The sequence below is a fragment of the Narcine bancroftii genome, chromosome 3 (assembly GCF_036971445.1).
Source record: "Narcine bancroftii isolate sNarBan1 chromosome 3, sNarBan1.hap1, whole genome shotgun sequence".
NCBI classification, from domain to species: domain Eukaryota; kingdom Metazoa; phylum Chordata; class Chondrichthyes; order Torpediniformes; family Narcinidae; genus Narcine; species Narcine bancroftii.
The window spans coordinates 23,970,242-23,993,664 of record NC_091471.1 but is presented as its reverse complement, the minus strand read 5'-3'; the positions used below and the strand labels follow the sequence as shown (position 1 = coordinate 23,993,664).

At 41.9% G+C, this 23,423-nt stretch overlaps 1 protein-coding gene across 1 annotated transcript in view; it reads right to left on the bottom strand.

Moving 5' to 3' along the window:
• Positions 1 to 17,236: 17,236 nt before the first annotated feature.
• The window catches only part of LOC138757000 (alpha-1A adrenergic receptor-like), a 72,922-nt gene continuing 66,735 nt past the window's right edge, over positions 17,237 to 23,423 (bottom strand). Inside the window, exon 3 of the mRNA XM_069923555.1 lies at positions 17,237 to 23,260. The gene's annotated coding sequence lies outside the window, so the exon portion shown is untranslated. The remainder of the gene's footprint in view (positions 23,261 to 23,423) is intronic.

Genomic DNA, 23,423 nt, shown 5'->3' with positions numbered 1-23,423 from the left:
ATCGACATGCGGATGCACTGGAAGGGTGGTGTTGGTCAGAGCGTCTTTGGCCTTGTCAAAAGCTTCTGTAGACTCTGCATCGCAGTTGAGTTCTATGGTCTGACTGGACGGCAGCTTAAAAAGAGATTACATGATCCTGGCAGCTGATGGTAGGAACCCATGGTAGAAGTTGACCATTCTAACAAACTCCTGTGAACCTTTGATCTTAGTTGGCTTGGCGAACTTACAAATGGCTTCAACCTTTTTTTTTTGAACTTTATTTAAAGATTTTATCACATGAATAAAACAGAAAAAATTGCATTTAAAGAAAAATGAAAAATAAAGTAATTATTACAACACCACATTAATAACCTAACTTAGATTAATCTAACCCCCTCCCCCCCATATATACGGCCACTAAAAAAAAATTAGATATAAAAAATAACATCCCTCCCCCCAAAATAAAGAGTGAAGAATTAATGAAGTTAATAATATTATGTATATAAAAAAAAACTCACAGACAAACAAAAAGAAAAATAACAAGTAAAAATACTAATAAAAAAAGTTATCAAATCTAAAATATCACACATAAAACATATTTAAGTCAAACTTAATTACATATACTTAACAAATAGAGTCCACTTCAGCTAAAAGACATCCTATCTTAAATTGAAAATAATATTTTTTCCATAATTAAACAAGACTTCATCTCTAAATACCACCTATCTAAGATTAGTATATTTCTATCTTTCCAAGTCAGCACTATACATTTCTTGGCCACCATTAAGGCTAAATAAATACAAGAAATCTAATAATCAATTAAACCTAAATCAATTAATGATTGCATTTTCCCTAATAAAAATATATCAGGATCTAATACAACATAAATATTATATAAACTATTAAAAATAGATTGAATACCTTTCCAAAACTGTTGCAATCAATCGCAAATCCAAACAGTATATATAAAAAAAAAGCAAGTTGATTATTATATAATGGCTTAATTACTCTTGAATACTTGTCCAATAGAGGTTCCAATGCCACATTTAAATCTCCCCCAACATCACATTAGAGTTCGATTGTCCAAATAACAAAGACATATCCACAACAAAAGCTGTATCCTCAACATTTGGAGCATAAACATCAAGCAAAGTCCAAGCCTCGTTAAAGATTCTACAATTCAGTTTTAATAATCTTCCACCATCTTTCTCTTCATTCTGTAACTGAAATAGTAGATTCTTGTACATCAAAATTGCCACTCCTTTTGCCTTTGAATTAAATGAAAAAATGGCTTCAGTCTTTGATGGAAGAGGGACCACCCCGTCTTGATAAATGCATCGATGGAAATCGATGGCCATCAGGCCGAACTGAAATTTCGCTGGGTTGACGTCTAGACCTTAGTCAGTCAATTGCTGTCAGAGCAGATGCAACTGTGTTAGGTGATCCTGTCACGAACGATTGGCGATGAGGGTGTCATCTAGGTTGATAAAAACAAAATCCAGGCCATGCCCTATCGAGTCCACGAGTCTCTCTGATAAATCTGCGCTGAGATTTTGAGGCTGAATGGCATGCGGAAGAACTCGAAAAGGCCAAACGGAGTGATAAGGGCTGTCTTAGGGTCATCACTGGGGTATACAGGGATCTAGTGGTACCTCCAGACCAGGTCAATTTTTTTAGTAGATCCTCACTTCGTGTAGATTTGCTGTGAAGTCCTGGATGTGGGGAACCAGGTACTAGTTGGCTGTCATGTCGTCGTTGAGCCAGCAGTGGTCCCCTCAAGGTCTCCATCCCCCAGAAGACTTTGGCACCATGGGTAGAGGAGAGGCCCATGGGCTGTCTGAGTGCCAAATGATTCCCATCTCTCCGTCTTCTGGAATTCTTCCTTAGTGAGCTGCAGCTTGTTGGGAGGAAGCCTATGCCCAGACATGTGGCAGCAGTGCCTGCGTAGAGATGTATTGCTGGATGTCATGTTTCGGTCTCATCATAGAGAATTGTGGCATCATAATGGCCAGGACTTGTTGCCCAATAAGGTTACAGAGTCGAGGTGAAAGGCTGGGAACATGGCTTCTCAAAGGGTGAAGGTCTGGAAGGTCCTGGAATTGATCAGATAATGCTCTTTCAGGTCCACCAAGAGGTAGTGGGCTTGAAGGAGGGCCTGAGACACATCAGCCAAAGTGAAGGTCCAGGTAAAATGGCAGGAGCCGAACATGAGCGGGATGGTATTGTTAGCGGAGGTGAGGGATGGTCCTGACTTCCCAGCACGGGTGTCTCAGTTCAGGGTTATGGGGGGAAGATGCTGACATCTGCCACTGTGTTCATAAGGAAACACTGCCCTGAGTGCCAGTCCCATAGATAAGGGAGGCTGTCTCGGTGGCCAACCGTAGTAGCCTTCAGTGATAGCCGGCCCTGACGTTTCCCGGTTGGGAGCAAGGAGGGGTCTAGACCCACATTTCTGATGGTAGGAACACTACCACTCCAAATTTGAGTCTCCACCTGCTGCAGCTGTCACCAGCCTCCTCGGTGGAGTGGGAGAGAGGTGAATCACAGGGCGTGACACAGAAAATTGGTCAATGGACACACTGCCACATTGCTTGGACATCCGCATGAGCTGCTAACCTGAGTGGGTCACTGAAGTCGTAGTCCGCGAGGAGTAAGTGGATGTCTTCTGGCATCTGTTCAAGAAATATCTGCTTGAACAATAAGCAGGGCCTGTGCGCATTCATTAATACCAGCATATCATTCATAAGGGCGGATGGCGTGCAGTCGCCCAGGCCATCCACAAGGACCGGCCGTGCTGTTCGTTCATGGTGGGAAAGACCGAAGGTGCTGATAAGGAGCACCTTAATTGTCTCATACCTGTTGGTGGTTGACAGCTGATGATTTGTCCGGCAGGCTCCTGGTCCAGTGAACTGACCATGTAGTAATATCTTGTGGAGTCTGCGGTGATCTGCCTGACCTGAAACTTGGCCTCAGCCTGTTCGAATCAGACTTGCGGCTGTGAGGTCCAAATGGTCAACAGCTTCAGCAAGACTGCGTTCTGCACTCATGTCATTCATCGTGGAGTCCAAAATGCCATTTTGGACCATTGGGGTCACCACTATGGTCGATGTGCTTTGCAGCAAAGAAAAGAAAAAAACCACACAGAAGCTGTGAGTGAGTTGAACCAACCAACTGACTTTACTGGAACTCTCCGAGAGCTTATCAGCACCACTCCCATGATCCTTCTTAACCCCTCCCACTAGGACCATTGTGATGTCAGCCCAGTGTGAGTCTGCACCTCCGTGACCCAGTTCGCTTGTGGATCAGTGCAGACGCCACCTTAATACCAATGGTTTATGCTTCCCAAATTCCCATCAGCTCCTCCCAGATTCTACCCATCTCCTATAAACAAGGGATAATTTACAGTGTTCAATTACCTTACCAACATGCTCGTCTTCGGGAAATTGGGAGAACCAGGATACCCAGAGGAAATCCATGTGGTCTGAGTGAAAATGTGCAAACTCAACATAGTTAGCCCTCGATGGTTGGCATTGAATCCGATATGGTCACAGGGACTGTGATGCAGTAAGTCTACCAAATGTGGTGTGCAAAAGCAACCTGCAGGTTCATACGATGTTGGCAGGTGAATATATTGGCCAGATTGTAGGCATATTCATCTACTGCTCTTTCAGGTAGTGTCATGAGTTATTTTATATTGTTGTGAGATTGAAAATAGGCTTTGATTTAATACTTTCTTTGAAAATATGTCATAGCAGCAGACCTTTGATTTTGTGGCAGAAAGCTAACCTGACTCAGTTTGGGGCTGTTACCACTTCTGGGACATTGTGAGGATGTGATGGAGTGTGGTGTTTATCATCTGGCAGAAATATATGCATCACTGACCAAGAATTTCCTGTTTTAATTTTAAGTTCCAGTCCTTGTAATTTTCCTGCAGTTTAAATGATGGGCAATCACATGATCTCCCAACAAAGCCGCAAATACCCTAGTATAGAAACTGTTACTTACTTCACAGTCATGTGATGATAATGAATGCAAAGAGTGGATGATTAAACACATCTGATCGGGCAGGGACGTTGCTTACTTTCACAAAGTGGCTTACTTTCACAACCCAAGTGTTCAGTGGCCAGGATATAAAGTGGGAGTATGTTGTCTTGCTTATTAATGGACTGCTTTTTCATTTGGAAAGACAGCTTCACTGAGTGTAATATTCATTGCATGTTCCCACTGGAACTGAAACAATCTTCATAGGCTTTTATCCTTCCAGATGTCAATCTAGTGCAGTAAACCTCTCAACACCAGACACCACAGGTGTAGGGATAGGGAAAAGGGAGTTCAATCTGGGGCCCCAGTGTTGAGTATCATGAACTCCCGTTTTAGTAAAATGTGATTATCACTGTAAGGGAGAGTATAGGCAGGAGGGACTGAATGGTACACAAGTACAACACTAGTCACAGCCCAGCGATAATTCATTACATTGGAAGAACTGAAGGAAGGTTTGTCACAGTCTGTACCAGATTGTGATTTTGCGAGGGAGAACCATTCTGACTGTTAAACAGGAAACAGCTCTTTGAAGCAGCTCTTGTGACCAGTCATTTCTGTGGAATTCAGAGCAAAACATTCTCTGTGAAGGACTGGGTCTTTTCGATGGATTGACCTGTGCCAGGAGACTCTTTTGGGAAGCAAAGTGCTTCATTTTGATGTGTGACTAACAGTGAAGTCATTTGGAGAGACCGGTGCCAGAGTCTTGGAAACTTTGTGGAGGCCACCCAGTTCGAGTCTTGCCTACCAAAGGACCAGGAGTGTTGTGGCCACAGCTCGTGTGGATGGACATTTCTTCAAAGGGCAACGCAAGAAGAATTTGAGTCTGGAGCAGCCACAATTCCAGTCTTTCCCATCAGTTCCACATTAATTCTGGGCACCAAATTTCGGAGGCCTATGCTTCAACACGGAATTTGAAAAACTGAACTTTGAGGTAACTTTCTAGATTTTGCCCTGGACTGTAATGGTCTGGGTATATCATACACACACATGCACACATACACTGGACACCTACTCATAGCTGGGGATAGATTTAGTGTTAAGGATAGTTTAAAAGTTAAGACTATAGTTTAAGAGTTAGAAATAAAATTAGTGTTTTAAAATTAAACCCTGTCTGGTACATTGTCTACTGCTGTTCGTTACAGGGTGGACTTCCAATACCTTCTTCCCATGATGACAATAACAAATGCCCAAGGCCATCTATTTAAGATGAGTGGAAGAAAGTTTCTTGCATCGAGTGCAATAGGTGTCAGGGTGACGATGGAGTCTGGTATAACAGGGATGTTTAAAAGACTCTTAGTTAGGCACATAGATGCAAGAAAAAAATGAGAAGGCTGTAGGTGTGTGGTTAGATTCCTATGGAGTAGGTTTACATTGGTCAGCATATTGTGGTCGAAAGGATGTCAAACCAAAACTCTGCTCTTGCATTAGTTCGGATGTTCCCCCATCACATTCATATTCTTGTTTCTATGTTGAAATTTCGTAAGCGCTATTATGGTGTCTGTTTCCACCACTCTCCTGGCTGCCCGTTCCAGGCATAGACCACTCTCTGTGTAAACTATTTGCCCTGTGCATATCCCTTAAACTTCCTCATCCTCACTTAAATGTACATCCTCTAGTGTGTGGCACTTTTATCCTGTGGAAAAGATTCAGACTGTCTACCCTTTCAATGACTCTCACGATTTTTGATGCCTCCGTCAGGCCACCCCTTCAACCTCCTGTGCTGAAGAGGAATCAACTCATTGCTTGAATTGAGGAAAACATAGAACAGTTCATGTCTGGTGGGGTAGGTGGCATTTGTGGGAGAGAAATGGAGTGAATGGGCTGAATCAATCAGGTCAGACTCACGACCCAGAATTAGCAACCCTTGTCTCTCTGATGCTGCAATGCCTATTGTCTCCCTACCTTTGGTCTCTCTAGATATGGAGACCTGTTTGCATTGGCCTGAATTATCCATGACACCATCAGTGCGGCCAGTGTAACAACACTTTCCCGGCACATTAAAAATGGCCGGCCCTTGAAAACTAATTTCAGGCAGTTCTTGGGAGTCACTATCTCGAAGGATCTTTCCTGGATCCCACACACTAATGGCACCGTGAAGAAAGCTCATTAGCACCTCTACTTCCTCAGGAGTTGGCAGAGGTTTGGTATGACATTAGAAACCCTGGCAAATTTCTACAGATGTGTGGTGGAAAATGTGCTGACTGGCTGCATCATGGTCTGGTATGGGGACACCAATACCCATGAGTGTAAAGCCCTGTAAAAGGTAGTGGACACAGCCCAGGACATTACAGGAAAAACCCTCCCCATCATTGGAGAACGTTTTCAGGGAACACTCCCATCGGATAGCAGCAGCAATCATCAATGATCTACACCAGTGGTTCTCAGCCTTTTTCTTTCCACTCACATCTCTTTGGCTTGGCTTCGCGGATGAAGATTTATGGAGAGGTAAATGTCCACGTCAGCTGTAGGCTCGTTTGTGGCTGACAAGTCCGATGCAGGACAGGCAGACACGGTTGCAGCGGTTGCAAGGGAAAATTGGTTGGGTGTTGGGTTTTTCCTCCTTTGTCTTTTGTCAATGAGGTGGGCTCTGTGGTCTTCTTCAAAGGAGGTTGCTGCCCGCCGAACTGTGAGGCGCCAAGATGCACGGTTTGAGGCGATATCAGCCCACTGGCGGTGGTCAATGTAGCAGGCACCAAGATATTTCTTTAGGCAGTCCTTATACCTCTTCTTTGGTGCACCTCTATTTCGGTGGCCAGTGGAGAGCTCGCCATATAACACGATCTTGGGAAGGCAATGGTCCTTCATTCTGGAGACGTGACCTACCCAGCGCAGTTGGATCTTCAGCAGCGTGGATTCGATGCTGTCGGCCTCTGCCATCTCGAGTACTTTGATGTTGGTGATGAAGTCGCTCCAATGAATGTTGAGGATGGAGCGGAGACAATGCTGGTGGAAGCGTTCTAGGAGCCGTAGGTGATGTGTGCACAAAAATAAGCCATACCTAATGGAAACTTACCCCTCATAACTGGGATAAGTGGCTTAAAAAGGGGAAGAAATATTGCTGCCGATCCATCCAGAGTTAAATCAAACAAAATGCTGGAAACACTCAGCAGTTCAGGCACCATACCTGCAAAGTCCATTCTAGGTCTGAGACCATGAGGATTGACACTAATTTTTCATTTCAAATTTGCAGCATCTGCCTATTTTTCATTGTGATCTGTCATGGGAATAAAGAGTTACTGTGGCACGAATAAAAGCTATCACGACTGGAGGGAGAACAAACGCTTTTATTAGCTTATAACTATGGGTAGGGTCTCACTGTGGTCTTCGGAAGGGTTCTGGGTTTAGGCGGGGAACAAGGGTTATATGTGAGGAGATGGGGGTGGAGCTGGGAGGAGGAGGCAGCCTTCAGCACAACTCACTACCAGTGAATCCCAGTTCACTGTAGTTACATAAGAACCTAAGAAATAAGAGCCGGAGTCGACCATCAACCCTGCTCTGCCATTCAATGTGATCATGGCTGATCTGATGATCGGCTCATCTCTATCTTCCTGCCTTTTCCCCATATCCCTTAATTCTCCTACTATATAAAAATCTGTCCAATCCTCTCTTAAATACTGCTTCTACTGCTTCAATGGTCAGCAAATTCCATAGATTTAACATCCTCTGGGAAAAAAAAAATATTCATCTCTGTGCTAAATCTACTGCCCTGCATCTTGAGGTTTTGTCCCCAAGTTCTAGTCTCTCCCATCAATGGAAAAAACTTACGTACCTACATCTATCTTATCCATGGGCTTCATGATTTTCTGCCTTTCTCTAAGATCCTCTCTTATTCTTCTAAATGCCAGTAAGTACAATCCCAGACAACTCAATCTCTGCTAATCCCCTCATCTCTGGGATTGACCTGGTGAGCTTCCTGTGCTCCGTTTCCCAAGCCAGTTCATCCTTCCTCAAGTCATATGACCAGAATTGTACGCATTATACCAGATGCGGCCTCACCAGCACAGTTGCAGCATAATCTCTGTGTTCCTAAATTCAATCCCTCTTGATAGCCTGCACCCTGCTGCACCTGCAAACCAACCTTCTGCGGTTCATGCACAAGCACTCCCAAGTCCTTCTGCACAGCAACATACTGCACTCACTCACCATTTAAATAATAATCTGATCTTCAATTTTTCTTTACAGTGGATAACCTCACAATTACCAACATTGTACTCCATCTGTCTGACCCTTGCCCATTCACTGATCCTATCTATATCTCTCTGCAGACTCTCCATATCCACTAAATTTAGTTGGATATTATCTGATTGATAGATGAAAGAGGAAATGAAGAGAGAGAGAGAGAGAGAGAAAAAGAGAGAGAGAGAGAGAGAGAGAGAGAGAGAGAGAGAGAGAGAGAGAGAGAGAGAGAGAGAGAGAGAGAATAAGCAAAGAATGGATTGCATTGAGTTGAGCTTCGGGCATTGGCTATCCTGATTTTTCTTGAGAGGGAGGTATGGGTTGCTTTCCTAAACTCCTCCAGTCTGTGTGACATTGGTACGCCAACAGTGATGTGATGTTGGCTGCTTTCAACCCAGCTGCAAGGATCGATAATATGGTTCCATGTCAGGGTGAAGAATGTGTGGAATGCTTTTGTTATGCCTTTCTCAACTATAATCACTTTTAGAATATCAAACATAGAACAGTACAGCAAAGTAGAAGCTCTGTTGAGCAGACCTATGTCATTAGTCTAACCCTTCCCAACTTTACAGCCCATAACCCTCTATTCCTTCTTTCATCCATGTGCCCATCTCAGAGTCATTTAAAGGTCCCTACCCTACCAGCGTCCACTGCCATCCCCAGTAATGCATTTCAGGCACCCACCACTCACTGTGTAAAAAAACACCTTTGATGTCTCACCTGAACTTTCCTCCACTCATCTTAAAATGGATATCCTCTGGTATTCGCCTGCCAGTAAGGTTAAGGATCATTTTAAATTTCTCTGACATTCAAAAGCAAGTAAAAATGATTAAAATGAAGAGATTTACTGAAATAGTTTAAGAGGTTGCTGCTCTGGGTAAATGTGCTGGCTTTCCATCATAACTATCCCCCTCATAGTCTCGCTCATCTCTGTAAGTTGCCTCTCATCTTCCCGTTGGTTCAAAGAGAAAAGTCATCACTTGGTCAACCTTTCAAAATGTCTGAACATCCGTAATTCTCCTGAAAGAGAATTCCAAAAGAAGATATGTCTCCTTTTCTCAATCTTGAATTGACTACCTTTTATCTTGAGACTAAGAACATAAAGAGCATAATTTCGGGACAGTCACTGAAAGAGGACGAATGAAAGACTCAGAAGAGCTGTGAATGTCAGGACCCAGTTGGAGGTGAGTGCAGTTTAAAAGGGAGAGGAGGGCAAGTTAAGGGTTAAACAGAATGGTGATTGGTGGGAGATGTCATAAAAAAAGGGGCAGAGACAAAAAGAGGGGTAGCTCAAGCGGAGCGGCCACTGGATTAGTGGCCCAGTGCAGGAGTGGGACTTTGGCTCACAAGCAGTAGCCTGTCTAGGGAAAATAGTGCCAATGGCAAACAAAGAAATTGTGCCCCCCGTTAAAACTTACTTACTTCAACCCTTCATCCCACAGCCATTCCTCACCACCGCCAAGCCATCTGCTTTGCCTTCCCTACCTGTCCTTGCTGCCTCAGCTCTCTGCGATGTGCTCCTCATCCTCTCGTTCCACCAATCCCACGTCTCGGGGGGTAGGGAGGGATACACAGTTTTGTAAAGTGATCTGCTCCATAGGCTATCATTGCAATAATCCTGTCACTTTGATGAACTCTGCAGCTGGGTCGTAACAGTTATCACCTGAAATTATTTTTATGCATCAGTTTTTCTCTCTATTCCTGACCTGTATTTCCAGTATCAACTTGATTATGATCCTTCAACTAACTTAGTTAAGGGTATCTATAAAGTAGTGACTTACTACAAATAAAAATATTAGCGGCGATATTAAACGAGCAGTACTGGTGTATACTGTACAACTCTTGGTTGTGCCATCTTCTATTTGCCCCGTTCAGATGTCCGCTGGCATTATTGAACCCAAATTGTTTTAAAAGTATTTCCTTTCGTTAGTCTGTACCTAGTAAGAATATCGGTGACTTCCTGCAGGAGCGGTTCTTTTCTCTGCTGTTAGAAGCACAATTCACAGTCGACACCTTTTCCCAAGTTATCTCCGAACATCATTATATGAATAAACACGCTTTATTTGGTGAAGTACACACTAAAATCCTCACCACGATTCCTGTGTATTTAATTTATTTAGACGGGGTGAATGTACCAACTCCCTACAGACAGCGCGGGATTCGAACCCAAGTCCCAATCACTGGCACTGATGTTAACCCTAGACCAACTGTGCTGCTTGACATACCCCTTTAAATTTCACAGGTTGAGTTGTAATTTATTGGAACTCACATTTTTATTTATAATTTTATTTATTTATTTATTATTTTTATTTAATATTTTATTTATTTTGATTTTTTACTGATCTGCTAAAATACAAAAAGTGACATGAGTTTACAAACCAGTTTGCATCTCCTTTTACATTCAACAATTCAAGTGTACTTTAGGCCTTGAATGATGGGGGAGGGGGTGGATGTAATGGACAGCCAGGGCTAGGATTGGTGGGTGAGGTGAGGACAGTGGCATCCCTCTTCAAGTAGTTCAACTCGTCAAGGTTGTCCTTTGTCGCCAGCCCTATTTGCATTGGTCATTGAGCAGTTAGCTCAGGCTATCAGGCAGAATGAGAATATTACAGGTGTAAGGATTGGACAGGATGAATAAAAGATTAATTTATTTGCTGATGATGTTTTGATTATATTTAACTAATCCGGATCAATCTTTAATTTATTTGCAAAATTGTTTCAAATTATATGGTAAATTATCTGGATGTAAAGTTAATTGAGATAAAAGTGAAATACTACCAATTTCTGAAGGAAATTACGATCAATCTAGATAAATTAGTAAATTTTGATGGACTGATAAAATTAAATACTTAGGGATAATGATTGATGTAAATTTTCATTCTTGTATAATTTAAATTATGTACCATTAATGAGAAAGATTAAAGTGGATTTGATTAAATGGAAAGATTTACCTTTAACTTTAAAAGTCAAGTAAATTGTATAAAGATGAATATTTTTCTGCGAATTCAGTATTGGTTTTAATCAATTCCTTGTTCTCTTCCAAAATCCTTTTTTCAAGATTTAAATAAAGTAGTTTGAGAATTTTTATGGAAAGGAAAATTAGCAACGGTAGTGATGCATAAATGGACCTGGCAGTATGCTTTGGGAGGTTTGTAATTACCGAATTTTTAAAATTATTATGAAGCAGCTCAATTAAGATTTATTAATCATATGTTAGATATTTCGAATCCTCCTAGTTGGGCTAGGGTGGAATTGGCTGCGATATTGGAACCCTGTCCCCATCAATTTGTATTTAAATGGAATACTGTCTTACTACAGAAATATAATGTACCCATTTTGAAACATTTATTAGAAATTTGGACTAAAAGGAATTTATTAATAGGATCAAAAGGTAGTATATCAATTCAAACCCCAATATATCAAAATAAATTGATTCCTTTTTCATTGAATAATAATTTTAGAAGATTGGTGGATTAAAGGAATAAAAAGATTGCAGGATTGTTTTGAAGAAGGAAATTTTTTATCATTCAATCAGCTTAAAGAGAAATTTGGGATTTTAAAGAATTCTCTGTTTATTATCAAATTAGGGCATTAGTGAAAGTTAATTTTGGAAGAGAAAGGAAAATTTCTAAGTTAACTAAATTTGAATTTATGGTTTCATATTTTTCAGAAAAAGGTTTCATATCAGAAATGTTTGCATTATTACAAGATACAATGGTTAAAAATTTAGGATTAAATGGGAGCATGATTTAAGTTGTGAGATTAGTTAGGTGGATTGGGAAAATATGTGTTATGATGGGTTGACTAAATTAATTAATGTAAGATAATAGTATGGTTAATATAATTTTTTGCACCAGTTATATTTAACCCCTGAAAAATTGTAAAACTATGGATTTAGTAATTCAGATTTGTGTTTTAGGTGTGGATTATGTGTTGGAACATTTATACATTCTGTTTGGTTTTGTGATAAAGTTCATCCTTTCTGGTTTAAAATTAGGGAATTTCTTCAAAATTTGTTTAAAATTCAATTTCCTTTAGATCCAAAAATTTTTGTTAGGTTATTTTACTCCGTTAGTGGACTTGGGATTGGATAAGTTTCAGAGAGTGTTTATTCGTCTAACACTGACAGTTGCTTGTAAATGTATTGATATGTCTTGGAAAGATGAAGCGGAGTTAAATGTAGTTCTGTGGCATAATGAGTTGAAGTCGTGTATCTCTATGGAGAAAATAACATATTATTTACATAATAATTATGATTTTTTTTGTTAAGATGTGGACACCATATATGAAGAATATGAATTTAGTAATATTGTAAATGACTGAATGTTTTTGTTTATTTTTAATGCTTCCCTTCAGGGATCTGTTGTGGGAGGGGGGAGGGGATGGGTTTGTTTTACTGTTTTATTATTAGACTACTTATTCTGTAAAATTCTGTTTATTTTCATTGAAAAAAATCTAAATAAAGTTAAAAAAATTAGGAAGAGTTCATGGAGACAGCTAGGGCAGTGGAATGCTCCAATTGCAGGATGTGGGATAGCACAATTGTTCCTGATGACTACTCTTGCAAGAGGTGCATCCAGTTGCAGCTCCTGGGAGACTGAGTTAGGGAACTGGAGATGGAGCTGGATGAACTCCAGATCACTGGGGAGGCAGAGGGTGTTAGAGAAGAGCTTCAGGAAGACAATTATCCCCAAACGTCAGGAGGCAGGTAACTGGGTGACTGTTAAGAGAGGGAAGTGGAATAAGTAGACAGTGTAGAGCACCCTTGTGCTGTTCTTCTCAATAATAAGTATACTGCTTTGGATACTGTTGATGCCTCGGCTCAGAAAGGAAGGGGAGGGGGGGAGAAGAGTGATGGTGATTGGGGACTCGTTGGTTAGACGAGTGGATAGGAGGTTCTGTGAATGGGATCAAGGCTCCTGGATAGTATGTTGCCTCCCAAATGCCAGGGTAAGAGATGTCTATGAATGAGTTCACAGCGTTTTAGAAGGGAGGGTGAGCAACCGGATCACATAATTAGGAATAGGGATGAGGTCCTGAAGAGGGAATATAGGGAGTTAGGTAAGAAGTTAAAAAGGAGGACCTCAGGGGTGGTAATCTCAGGATTGGTGCCTGTGCCACATGCCAGAGAGGGTAGGAACAGGAAGTTGTGGAAGATGAATATGTGGCTGAAGAGTTGGTGCAGGGGGCAGGGGTTCAGATTTGTGAATCATTGGGATCTCTTCTGGGGAAGGTCGGACCTGTACAAAAAGGACAGGTTGCACATGAACTGGAAAGGGATCAATGTCCTGGCTGCCAGGTCTGTTGGGGAGGGTTTAAATTAGTTTGGCAGGGGGTGGGAGGTTGGGAACCAGGATGTGAGTGCAGAGAATAGGGCACAAGGTCAAAAACATGATGTTCTGAATTTGTGATGAAGGACAGGCAGGGGACTAAACATAAATGTAGTGAGATAGAGGGGTTGAAATGTGTCTTTTTCAATTCGAGGAGTATTGGGAATAAAGGGGATGAACTTAGATCATGGGTCAGAACGTGGAACTATGATGTTGTGCCCATTACAGAGACTTGGCCGGAGGAAGAGCAGGATTGGCTGATGCAAGTTCAGAGGTTGAGGTGTTTTAAAAACAATAGGATGGGAAGTAAGAGAGTGCAGAGAGTAGAAGTATTACTGGTCAGAGATAGTATCATGGCTACAGAAAGGGAGGACACTGTAGAGGGAGTGTCCACTGAGTTAGTGTGGGTGGAAGTCAGAAATGGGAAGGAAGCTAACACTCTGCTGGGTGTAGTCTATAGGCCCCCAAATAGCCCTCGGGACACCGAGGAGCAGATAAGCAGGCAGATTTTGGAATGGTGCAGGAAATTCAGGTTTGTAGTTATGGGTGATTTTAACTGCCCTAACATTGACTGGCACTTCCTGACTGCATGAGGATAGATGGGACTGAATTTGTCAGGTGTGTTCATGAAGGATTCTTGACATAGTATATGGACCAGGTTATGAGAGAAGAGGCCATACTGGATCTAGATCTGGGGAATGAACCTGGTCAGGTGTCAGACCTCTCAGTGGGGGAACATTTTGGTGAGAGTGACCATATCTCCCTGGTCTTTAGCATAGATAGGGATAAGGTTAAAAGCAGACAAAATGGGAAACTGTTTAATTGGGGAAGTGCCAATTAGGATGGGATGAGGCTGAAACTAGCCAGAGTAAATTGGAAACAGATGTTCAAGGGAGAAAGCACAGAACTAATATGGAGGAAATTTAGGGACCACTTGTGCTGGGTTCAGGATTGATTTGTCCCACTGGGACACAGATAAAAATGGTAGGTAAAGGGAACCGTGGATGATGAAACAGGTGAGGCAGCTGGTCTAGAGGAAGAAGGATGCATATATTAGATATAGGAAACAGGAAACAGGAAGGGCTCATGAGAAATAAATGGTTGCCAGGAAGAAGCTTGAAAAAGGACATAGGAGAGGTCAAAGGGGGCATGAGAAGGCCTTGGCATGAGGGATTAAGGAGAATCCCAAAGCCCTCCATGTGTTTGTGAAGAACAGAAGGATGATGAGAATGAAAGTGGGGCTACTAAAGGATAAAGGAGACAATGTGCGCCTGGAGAAAGAAGAGGTTGAGGAGGTCCTAAATGAATACTTAACTTCAGTATTCACAAGAGAAAAGGACCTTGATCAGGGTGAGGGTCGGTATAGAACAGGATTGTATGCTGGACAGTGTTGAGATTAAGAAAGAGAAAGTGTTGAATCTTCTTAAAGCATCAAGATTGATGTCCCTGAGGCTGGTCGTGATATACCACAGGTTGCTGTGGGAAGTGAGGGAAGAGATAGCTGGGGCAACAGCTATGATCTTTGAATCTTCTTTGGTCGCAGGGGAGGTGTCAGAGGATTGGAGAACGGCAAATGTAGTCCCCTTGTTTAAAAAAGGTAATAGGGAGAACCCTGTGAATTATAGACCAGTAAGTCTTATGTCAGTGGTGTGCAAACTATTGGACAGGATTCTTAAGGATGGGATCTATAAGCATTTGGAGAAGTACAGTCTACTCAAGGATAGTCAGCGTGGCTTTGTGAAGGGAAGGTCATTGAGATTTTTGAGGAGGTAACAAAAGAAATTGATGAGGGTAGGGATGATACACGGATTTTCTTATGGCATTTGACAAGGTCCCCTACAAGCGACTCGTTCAGAAAGTCATGAGATATGGGATCCATTGGACCTTGGCTGTGTGGATAAAAATTGGCTTGCAGGAGGAAAGCAGAGAGTAGTCGTGGATGGAAAGTATTCTGCCTGGAAGTCAGTAACTAGTGGAATATCACAAGGGTCTGTTCTGGACCCCTGCCCTTTGTGATTTTAAAAATTACCTGGATGAAGAGGCAGAAGGATGGGTCAGTAAGATTGCAGATGATATGAAGGTTGGAGGAGTTGTGGATGAAGCTGAAGGTTGTTGATGGTTACAAGAGAATATAGACAGGATGCAGAGTTGGGGGGAAAAGTAGCAGATCGAGTTCAATCTTGATAAATGTTACATGATGCATTTTAGAAGGAATAACTAGAAGACTGTTAATGTTCAATTACTTAAGAGTGTGGTTGAACAGAGGGAACTTGGGGTCCAAATCTATACATGATAGGCTAGTTAAGAAGGCCTATGGGATGCTGGGCTTCATTAATGGGGGATTGAGTTCAAGAGTAGAGAGGTCATGCTGCAAATTTCTGTTGAGACCACACAGAGTATTGTGTTCATTTCTGGTCACCTCATTATAGGAAGGATGTGGGCGCAGAGGAGATTTACCAGGATGTTAACTGGATTGGGAAATAAGTCTTATGAGGCAAGGTTAGCAGAGCTGGGACATTTTTCTTTGGAATGTAGAAGGATAAATGGAGACTTAGTAGAGGTCTACAAAATTATGAGAGGAGTAGATAGGGTGGACAGCCAGTGCTAGTTTCCCAGGGCAGGAATAGCAAACACCAGAGGATATTTGTACAAAGTTAAGTTTAGGGGAGACATCAGGCATAAGTTTATTTATGCAGAGTTGTGGGTGCCTGGAATGCCTTGCCAGGGATGGTGGTGGAGCCTGAAATATTGGGGGCATTTAAGAGACTTTTAGACAGACATACGGATGAAAGAAAAATAGAGGGTTATGAGGTAGTGTGGGTTTAGTACATATTTTAAGGAATATATAGGTGGGCATACCATTGAGGGGCAAAGGGCCCATACTGTGCTGTAGTGTTCTATATTCTATGCTCTATCAGAAATAGGAATGGAAGTAGGTCATCTGGTCTATTGAGAGAGCTCTGCTATTCAATAAGATCATTCCAGATATGGCCTTGGACTCAACTTGACCAACCTGCCTTTTTCCCCAAAACTATTAATTGGCCTACTATGCAAAAATCTATATCACTCAGTCTCAAATGTATTTGATGAGGTAGTCTCTACTACTTCCTTGGGCAGAGAATACTGTAGATTCATTCATCTCTACAAAAAGCAGATCCTCCTCATCACAGTTTAAAATCTAGTCCCTTAGTTCTAGTCTCACTGACTAGTGGCAACAATTTTCCTCCCCTTTTCATAATTTTAAATCAGTTTTATAGATTCCAGATGAGGCATCTTATCATTTTCCCTATCAATACCCTTGAGAATCTTGGTCAGTTCGTTTGTCGCCTCACTTTCTTCTGAACTCTCAGCAATACACCAGCTTCCATTGAGATCTAGTCACCGTGGTTGAGTGCAGCAGTTGATTTACAATTGGCTCTCGTCATCTCGGCTGTGGAGGCATAGAGTCATCCAGTCATCCACAGAAAAATAAACACCCTTTGGCCCTCTTACTCTGTTCAGCAGGATATCAGAGTGATTACGTGGTTGACACAAAGTTCATGTGAGTGAAACCTTGGGTGTGTAAAGAGCAAAATATTTACCTACAGAGATGCATTAAACAGATCCTTTAATCAAATGCATCAGAGAGGAATTTCATTCAAAATCATTACTATGTCCTTAAACCAATATTGGACATTATCAATGGATTAATTCCAATCCATCAGCATTAACCTTGCCTCAGTGGTAGCATTCATGTCTGAATAAAAAAAGGTTTCAAAGCACAAAGGTGTTGGAGAAACTCAGCAGGTCATGCAACATCCATAGGAACCAAAGTTCAAAGGGTAACTAAAGCTCCCCTACCCTTTTACTCAGGTGCCTGCCTATTTTGGAGAGCTCAGGCCCAAAAAGTTTAGTTTTTTTACTTCCTTTGGATGCTGACCTTCTCCAGCATGTTTGCGTAAGGAACTTAACCCCAGCTTTTGCAGACTTTCCTTTTTAACCCTTGAATCAAAAACTTATTGGTTCAAAGAGCAAGAAGACCAAACCGCAGGTGCTGAAGGAGAGCTGCCTGATAGAGGTGCCATCTTTCTGACGAGTGGATGATCTGAGATCCCTCCTGCTCTTTCAGACAAATACACGCATTGGGGTTAGTGCAGGAAAGTGGCAGTGAGGTGAAAGATTGATCGCCCACAACCTGATTGAGCAAGTATGAGGCACAGATGGTGACTGCTGCTCCTACGTCTTGTATTCTTTTTGGCAGGGCAGAGGAAATGGTCTTGCTCCCTCACCTAATCCTTATCCCAACACCACTGGTATTAAAACAAGTGACAAGAGCAATGTCACAATCCTTTATACATTCAGTGTGGTCTTATAACCATATAACAATGACAGGATCGAAACAGGTCATCTCAGCCCTTCTAGTCCACACGGATTTAAGTGAACTCCACTAGTCCCACCTACCTGCTCCCTGTCCATAACCCTCCAATCCCCTCAGATCCGTCCACTCATCCAACCTTCTCTTAAATATCCTAATGTGAGGCCCTTCGGCCAGCTTTACGTCATTTTTTTTTGGAACAAATTACAGGAAATGCTTTTCTGCAAAGTCCTGACTTATTCTTATTCAGAAATATTGAAGGTACAAGAAGTAAATTAAAACTATAAATTTACCAATTAGAATTTGTTAAATTAGCATTAGCGGTAGCAAGGAAATGTATTGCAATCACTTGGAAATCAGATACATCTTTACCTCTGCCAAAGTGGCATGCTGAAATTCAAAGTTGTATCCCTTTAGAAAAAAAATCACATAATTTAAGGATATGTACCCTATGTTTTTACAAATTTGGCACCCAAAGAATGGAATTAAATTTGTAATGATATCATTCTTATGCCTCTAGACCTGCAGGATCCTCCCCTGCATGTTTATGTTAGATCTGGTAATTTGTACTGGACTGACATATTTCTCTGTAACCCAAAGATTTCCTTTTTCTCTTTCTTTCTATTTTTATACCTATTAAGTTATACTTTTCCATCTTGTGCATTGTTTCTTTGGGGGAGGGAGGGGCTTTTTGGGCTAGGGTGAAAACCATCATGCATGTAATCAATTTTTTGATATCTGTATTATTATGAAAATTATATTTACTGCATACATGGAATTTTAAATAAAATATTCAAAACAACAATGATGTCACAGTTGCGTGGCACAATTCGTGCAGTGGTTAGCGCAATGCTATTACAGCGCCAGTGACCCAGGTTCGAACCCGGCACTATCTATAAAGAGCTTCTATGTTCTCCCCTTGTCTGCATGGGTTTTCTTCCACCTGTCAGGGGTTGTATCAATGTTCCCTCTAATTTTTAGCAGTAGGTGTGAGCAAAAATCTGATGTGTAATTTTTTTTCCTGTGACAAACGTGTGTGCGCACTGAATGCTTGTGCAAATGTAAACTTGAAATTGTTTCAAGATCATTTTTGCACAGCCCATTTCTCATGGCTAATAAAACTATATTGGCAAGTTTTCAAAGAATACAAGTATTGTTTAACCGACTAACTAGTTAACAAACTCTTAGCTAAGAGATTTTTTTCAATAAATAAACAGGTAGTCCCTGACTTATGATGGTAATGGGGATTGAAGAATCAGTCATATCTCGGCATGGATGTAAGTCAGAATTGTACCCGTGTGCAAAGAGTACTGAAGTCTTAAAGCAATCTTTTTAATTAAATCTTTTTTTCATCGTACATTTGACAATAATAACTTAAAGCTTCCTGAATTTGTTGATCTAACTTGGTGAATCTTTCCACATTCTAGTCCATGTTTATCTTGTTACTCAAGGTTCAAGGGTCCCAGGTCTGGGTGCAGCCATCTTGATTCCTGTGTGCATGCGCGAGTCTTCGGTTGGTGCATTGCGAGCCTTCGGTGGGTTCATGTATTGGAGTTTGTTTGGTGCATGCACGAGAGTTAAGCACCCTGTGGATATTGAAATCCGTAACTCTTGTGCAACTGAACTCCAATACACGAACCCACTGCGCCTGCGTAGTAGGTTCCCATATTGGAGTTGGGTCAGTGCAGGCACGAGAGTTAAGTGCACTTACAATATTGAACTTCCGTCCCTAACTCTCGCGCATATGCCAACCCAACTCCAATACATGAACCCACCTCACATCATGTGCCTACCAAAGACTCACGCATTCACACAGGAATCAAGATGGCTGCGCCCATCCCCCTGGGACACCGCCTAATAAGGTAAGTTTGCACATTTTGGCTCTTACATGCCCTGTATCCCTGTTGTAGTGTGTTAAATACAAAATAAACAGTGTAAATTTTATCTATCTATCTCTCTCTCTCTCCCTCTCTCTCTGGATTTAAAAAAAAATTGGTAATCTATGTGGATGGTCGTAAGTTGCACAGGTTACAAGTCAGGGACTACCTGTAATTATTAATTATAGGTATGAGATTATTTTAGGGTAACTAACCTTTTGTGTGCACATTAATTTGTGCGCTGGTTGCAAAATGTACGCAAGCGCACGGGCACAGCTTAGCGGAAAGAGTGGTTGTAAGTTCATTGGTATATTTGGGTGGCACGGGGTTGTGCACCAGAAGGGCCTGTTACCCTGTTGTATGTCTAAATGAAAAACAAACAATGTTGCAAAGAAACAGGTCCTTTGGCCCATCTCATCCATGCTAACCAAGAAAATTTTCTAAACAAGTTCCATTTGCCTGCATTTGGCCCACATTCCTCTAAATATTTCTTATCCATGTACCTGACAAATAACTTTTAAACATTGGTAATTTCACTCACCTTTACCAGTTCCTCTGCTGAGTGGTCCTCATATCCACCATGCTCTGTGTGGAAAAACTGCCTCTCAGGTTCCCTGTTTTGTTTCTCCTTTCCCCTCAAACCTGTTTTTATTTAGACACTCCTTCACTGGGAATAAAGTTAGTGACAATCCATCTCATCTGTGCCCCTCAGCCTTCTATGGTTCAGGGAAAATTCCTGGCTGATTCAGGTTCTATATCTCAAACCCTCCAGTCCGGGCGATGTTCTTGTGAAACTTTTCTTCACTCCCATAGCTTAATTTCATTATCGTTATGTCAGCCAGAACTACACACAGCATCTCAGATGCAGTCCCACCAACACATTGTGAAGCCATAACGACCATCCCAATGCTTGTTATTCAATGCCCTGATCGATACAATCTTCACCATCTTGTCTACCTGTGCTGCCATTTTCACAGAACCATGCTCTTGTACCCCAAGGTCTGTTCCACACACTCCAGGGGCCTATCTTTCACTGTGTATGTGCTGTCTTGGTTTAATTTCCCAAAATATGTCCTGTCCAGATTTAACTTTCCAAATTCTGCACAAATTGTTTTCTGTGGTTCTGAGAACACACTTCATTGGCTGAACCGTCCTGAGGTGTGAGAGGTTCTCCAGAAGTGGACGGTATTACAAACCTAAATATTTAGCCACATGCTAACGTGCTGGAGAAACTTAGCTGTGCATTCCTGACGAAGGGCCCAGTGCCGAAACCTTAGTTACCCTTTACTTCCCAAGGATGCTGCGCCACCTGCTGAGTTTCTCCAGCACATTTATGGAGTGGACTTGACCCCAGCATCTGTAGACTTTCTTGCTGAAATCAGAGTTCACCATGGCCAGCCGTTATTTTCAAGCAGTTCTGACTTATTTGATGCCGCTCCCAGATTTCAGTAGCTGAAGCCACTGGTTCATCAGGAATTCCATCCGTTTTCCAGGATAAACCAGCAGAGGGAGACAGACTTCAGAAAGTGCACCGCAGCTTCCAATGTTTACATTATACAGGATGGCCCTCTGACGTAACTGTGGTTAGGGGTCATAGCTATGTTAACCAACAGATCTCTTTCCCACGTTTTGTATACGTAAACGCACATTTATAAATTGTCCTTCCACACATTTCTCACATCACCCAAAAGTGTTGATGACAATACTTTCTCCCAAAAGCCTTCCCTCCACATATGAATTTTGGGGCACGGGAGCCTGTAGGCAACATATCCATAGCAACGTCACCTCTGAAAGCTTCTACAGGATGACTGCTATCTCAATGAGAAAGCATGGGTTCGCACAAACACGTGGGTTATGCAGAAACTCCAGCGCTGTGCTAACCTCTCGGAGATGTCATCTTTCTGATTAACCATCTTCCCTCATCTCACAGGGCAATGGGGAAAATCCCTTCCCGCATCTCCTTTATTGAGGATGGATAAGGGAGAGGTGTGGATGTTGTTGATTTGGATTTTCAAAAGGCCTTTGAAAGGTGCTGCATCAGATGCTCCTTTAATAAGGTCAGAGCCCATGGAATTTCGGGAAAGATACTAGATTGGATGGAGCATTGGCTGATAAGCAGGAAGCAAAGGGAGGGAATATTGTGTTCTGGATGGTTGCTGGTAATTAGTGGTGTTCCGCAGGGGTCGGTGTTGGGGGCGCTTCTTTTTATAATGTATATCAATGATTTAGATTATGGATTAAATGGTTTTGTGGCTAAGTTTGCAGATGACACCAAGATAGGTGGTGAAGTAGGTCGCAGAGAGACTTGGACAGCTGAGGAAAGTGGGTAAAGAAATGACGATGAGATATAATGTTGATAAATGTACAGTTATACATTTTTGAAGAGGAAATAAACAGGAACATTATTACTTGGATGGGGAGAAAATTCAATATTCGGGACTTGGTGTGGGGGAGGCTCCCTCATGCAGGATAACCTGAAGGTTAACCACCAGGTTGGATCAGCAGTGAAGAAAGGAATGCTATGTTGGCATTCATTTCAAAAGGAATAGTGTATTAGAGTAAAGAGGTGTTGATGAGGCTCTATGGGACACTGGTGAGACCTCATTTGGAGAACTGTGTGCAGTTCTGGGCCCCTTATCTTAGAAGGGATGTAATGATGTTGGAGAGAGTACAGAGAAAATTTACTAGGATGATTCCTGGAATGCAAGGGCTAACATATGAGGAACATTTATCGGCTCTTGTGTGTCGACTGGTCAGAGATGGAGAATCAGGGCTTTATGTAACAGGGGAGAGGAGTGCTGCAAAGCACAGTGATACATTCACCTTACAAAGGAAAGCTCATTGGGTGATGGCCTCAGTCTCGATGGATGATCCGCATGGTCTTCCTGTTGTTTCCACATATGGCAAAGGTGCTGACTGAATGGTTGATGGCAGAGAGCTGTGTTCTGTATTATTTTCCTTTTGGCACAAAGGCTACACTTTGCAGCAATAGTTCTCCCACCTTAGGCTTCTTTTCCCTGGAGCATCAGTGGCTGAAGTATTTATAAAGGTATATAAAGGTCTATAAAGGGGTAAAGGTCTATAAAGTCAGTGGGGGGGGGGGGGTGGGTAAAGATAAGGAGAACACTCAGAGTTCAATTTCCCCTAGGAAGGGAGTCGAAACCAGAAGGCATAGGTTTAAGGTGAGAGGAGAACATTTTCAGGGACAACTATTTCTACACAGAGAATGCATTTATATGGAACAAGCTGGTAGAGGAAGTGATGTGGGGGGGGGGGGGGTGCAATTATAATGGTTAAAAGATACTTAGACAGTTACACAGATCAGAAAAGTTCAGAAGGAGATGGGCCAAAATCTGGTGAGGGTGACTAGCTTTGGCAGATAACTTGCTGGGCTTGGACAAGTTGGGCAGGAGGTTCATTTCCATTCTGCAAGCTTCATGACACTATCTCCACTTCAAAAAGTTAAAATCTTCCAAATCTAGAATGCCGAAGGTGATGTGAATCTGAAATAGAAAAACACAAAATGTTGAAATACCTAGCCTCTGCAGAGAAAGGAACAGATTTAATGTTTTGGTTCATTGGTCTGTCAACAGGTTGTTGACACGAAATGTTTACTCATCTCCGTGTCCTATAGCTGGAGTGATGCACGTTTGGTTTTAAATGACA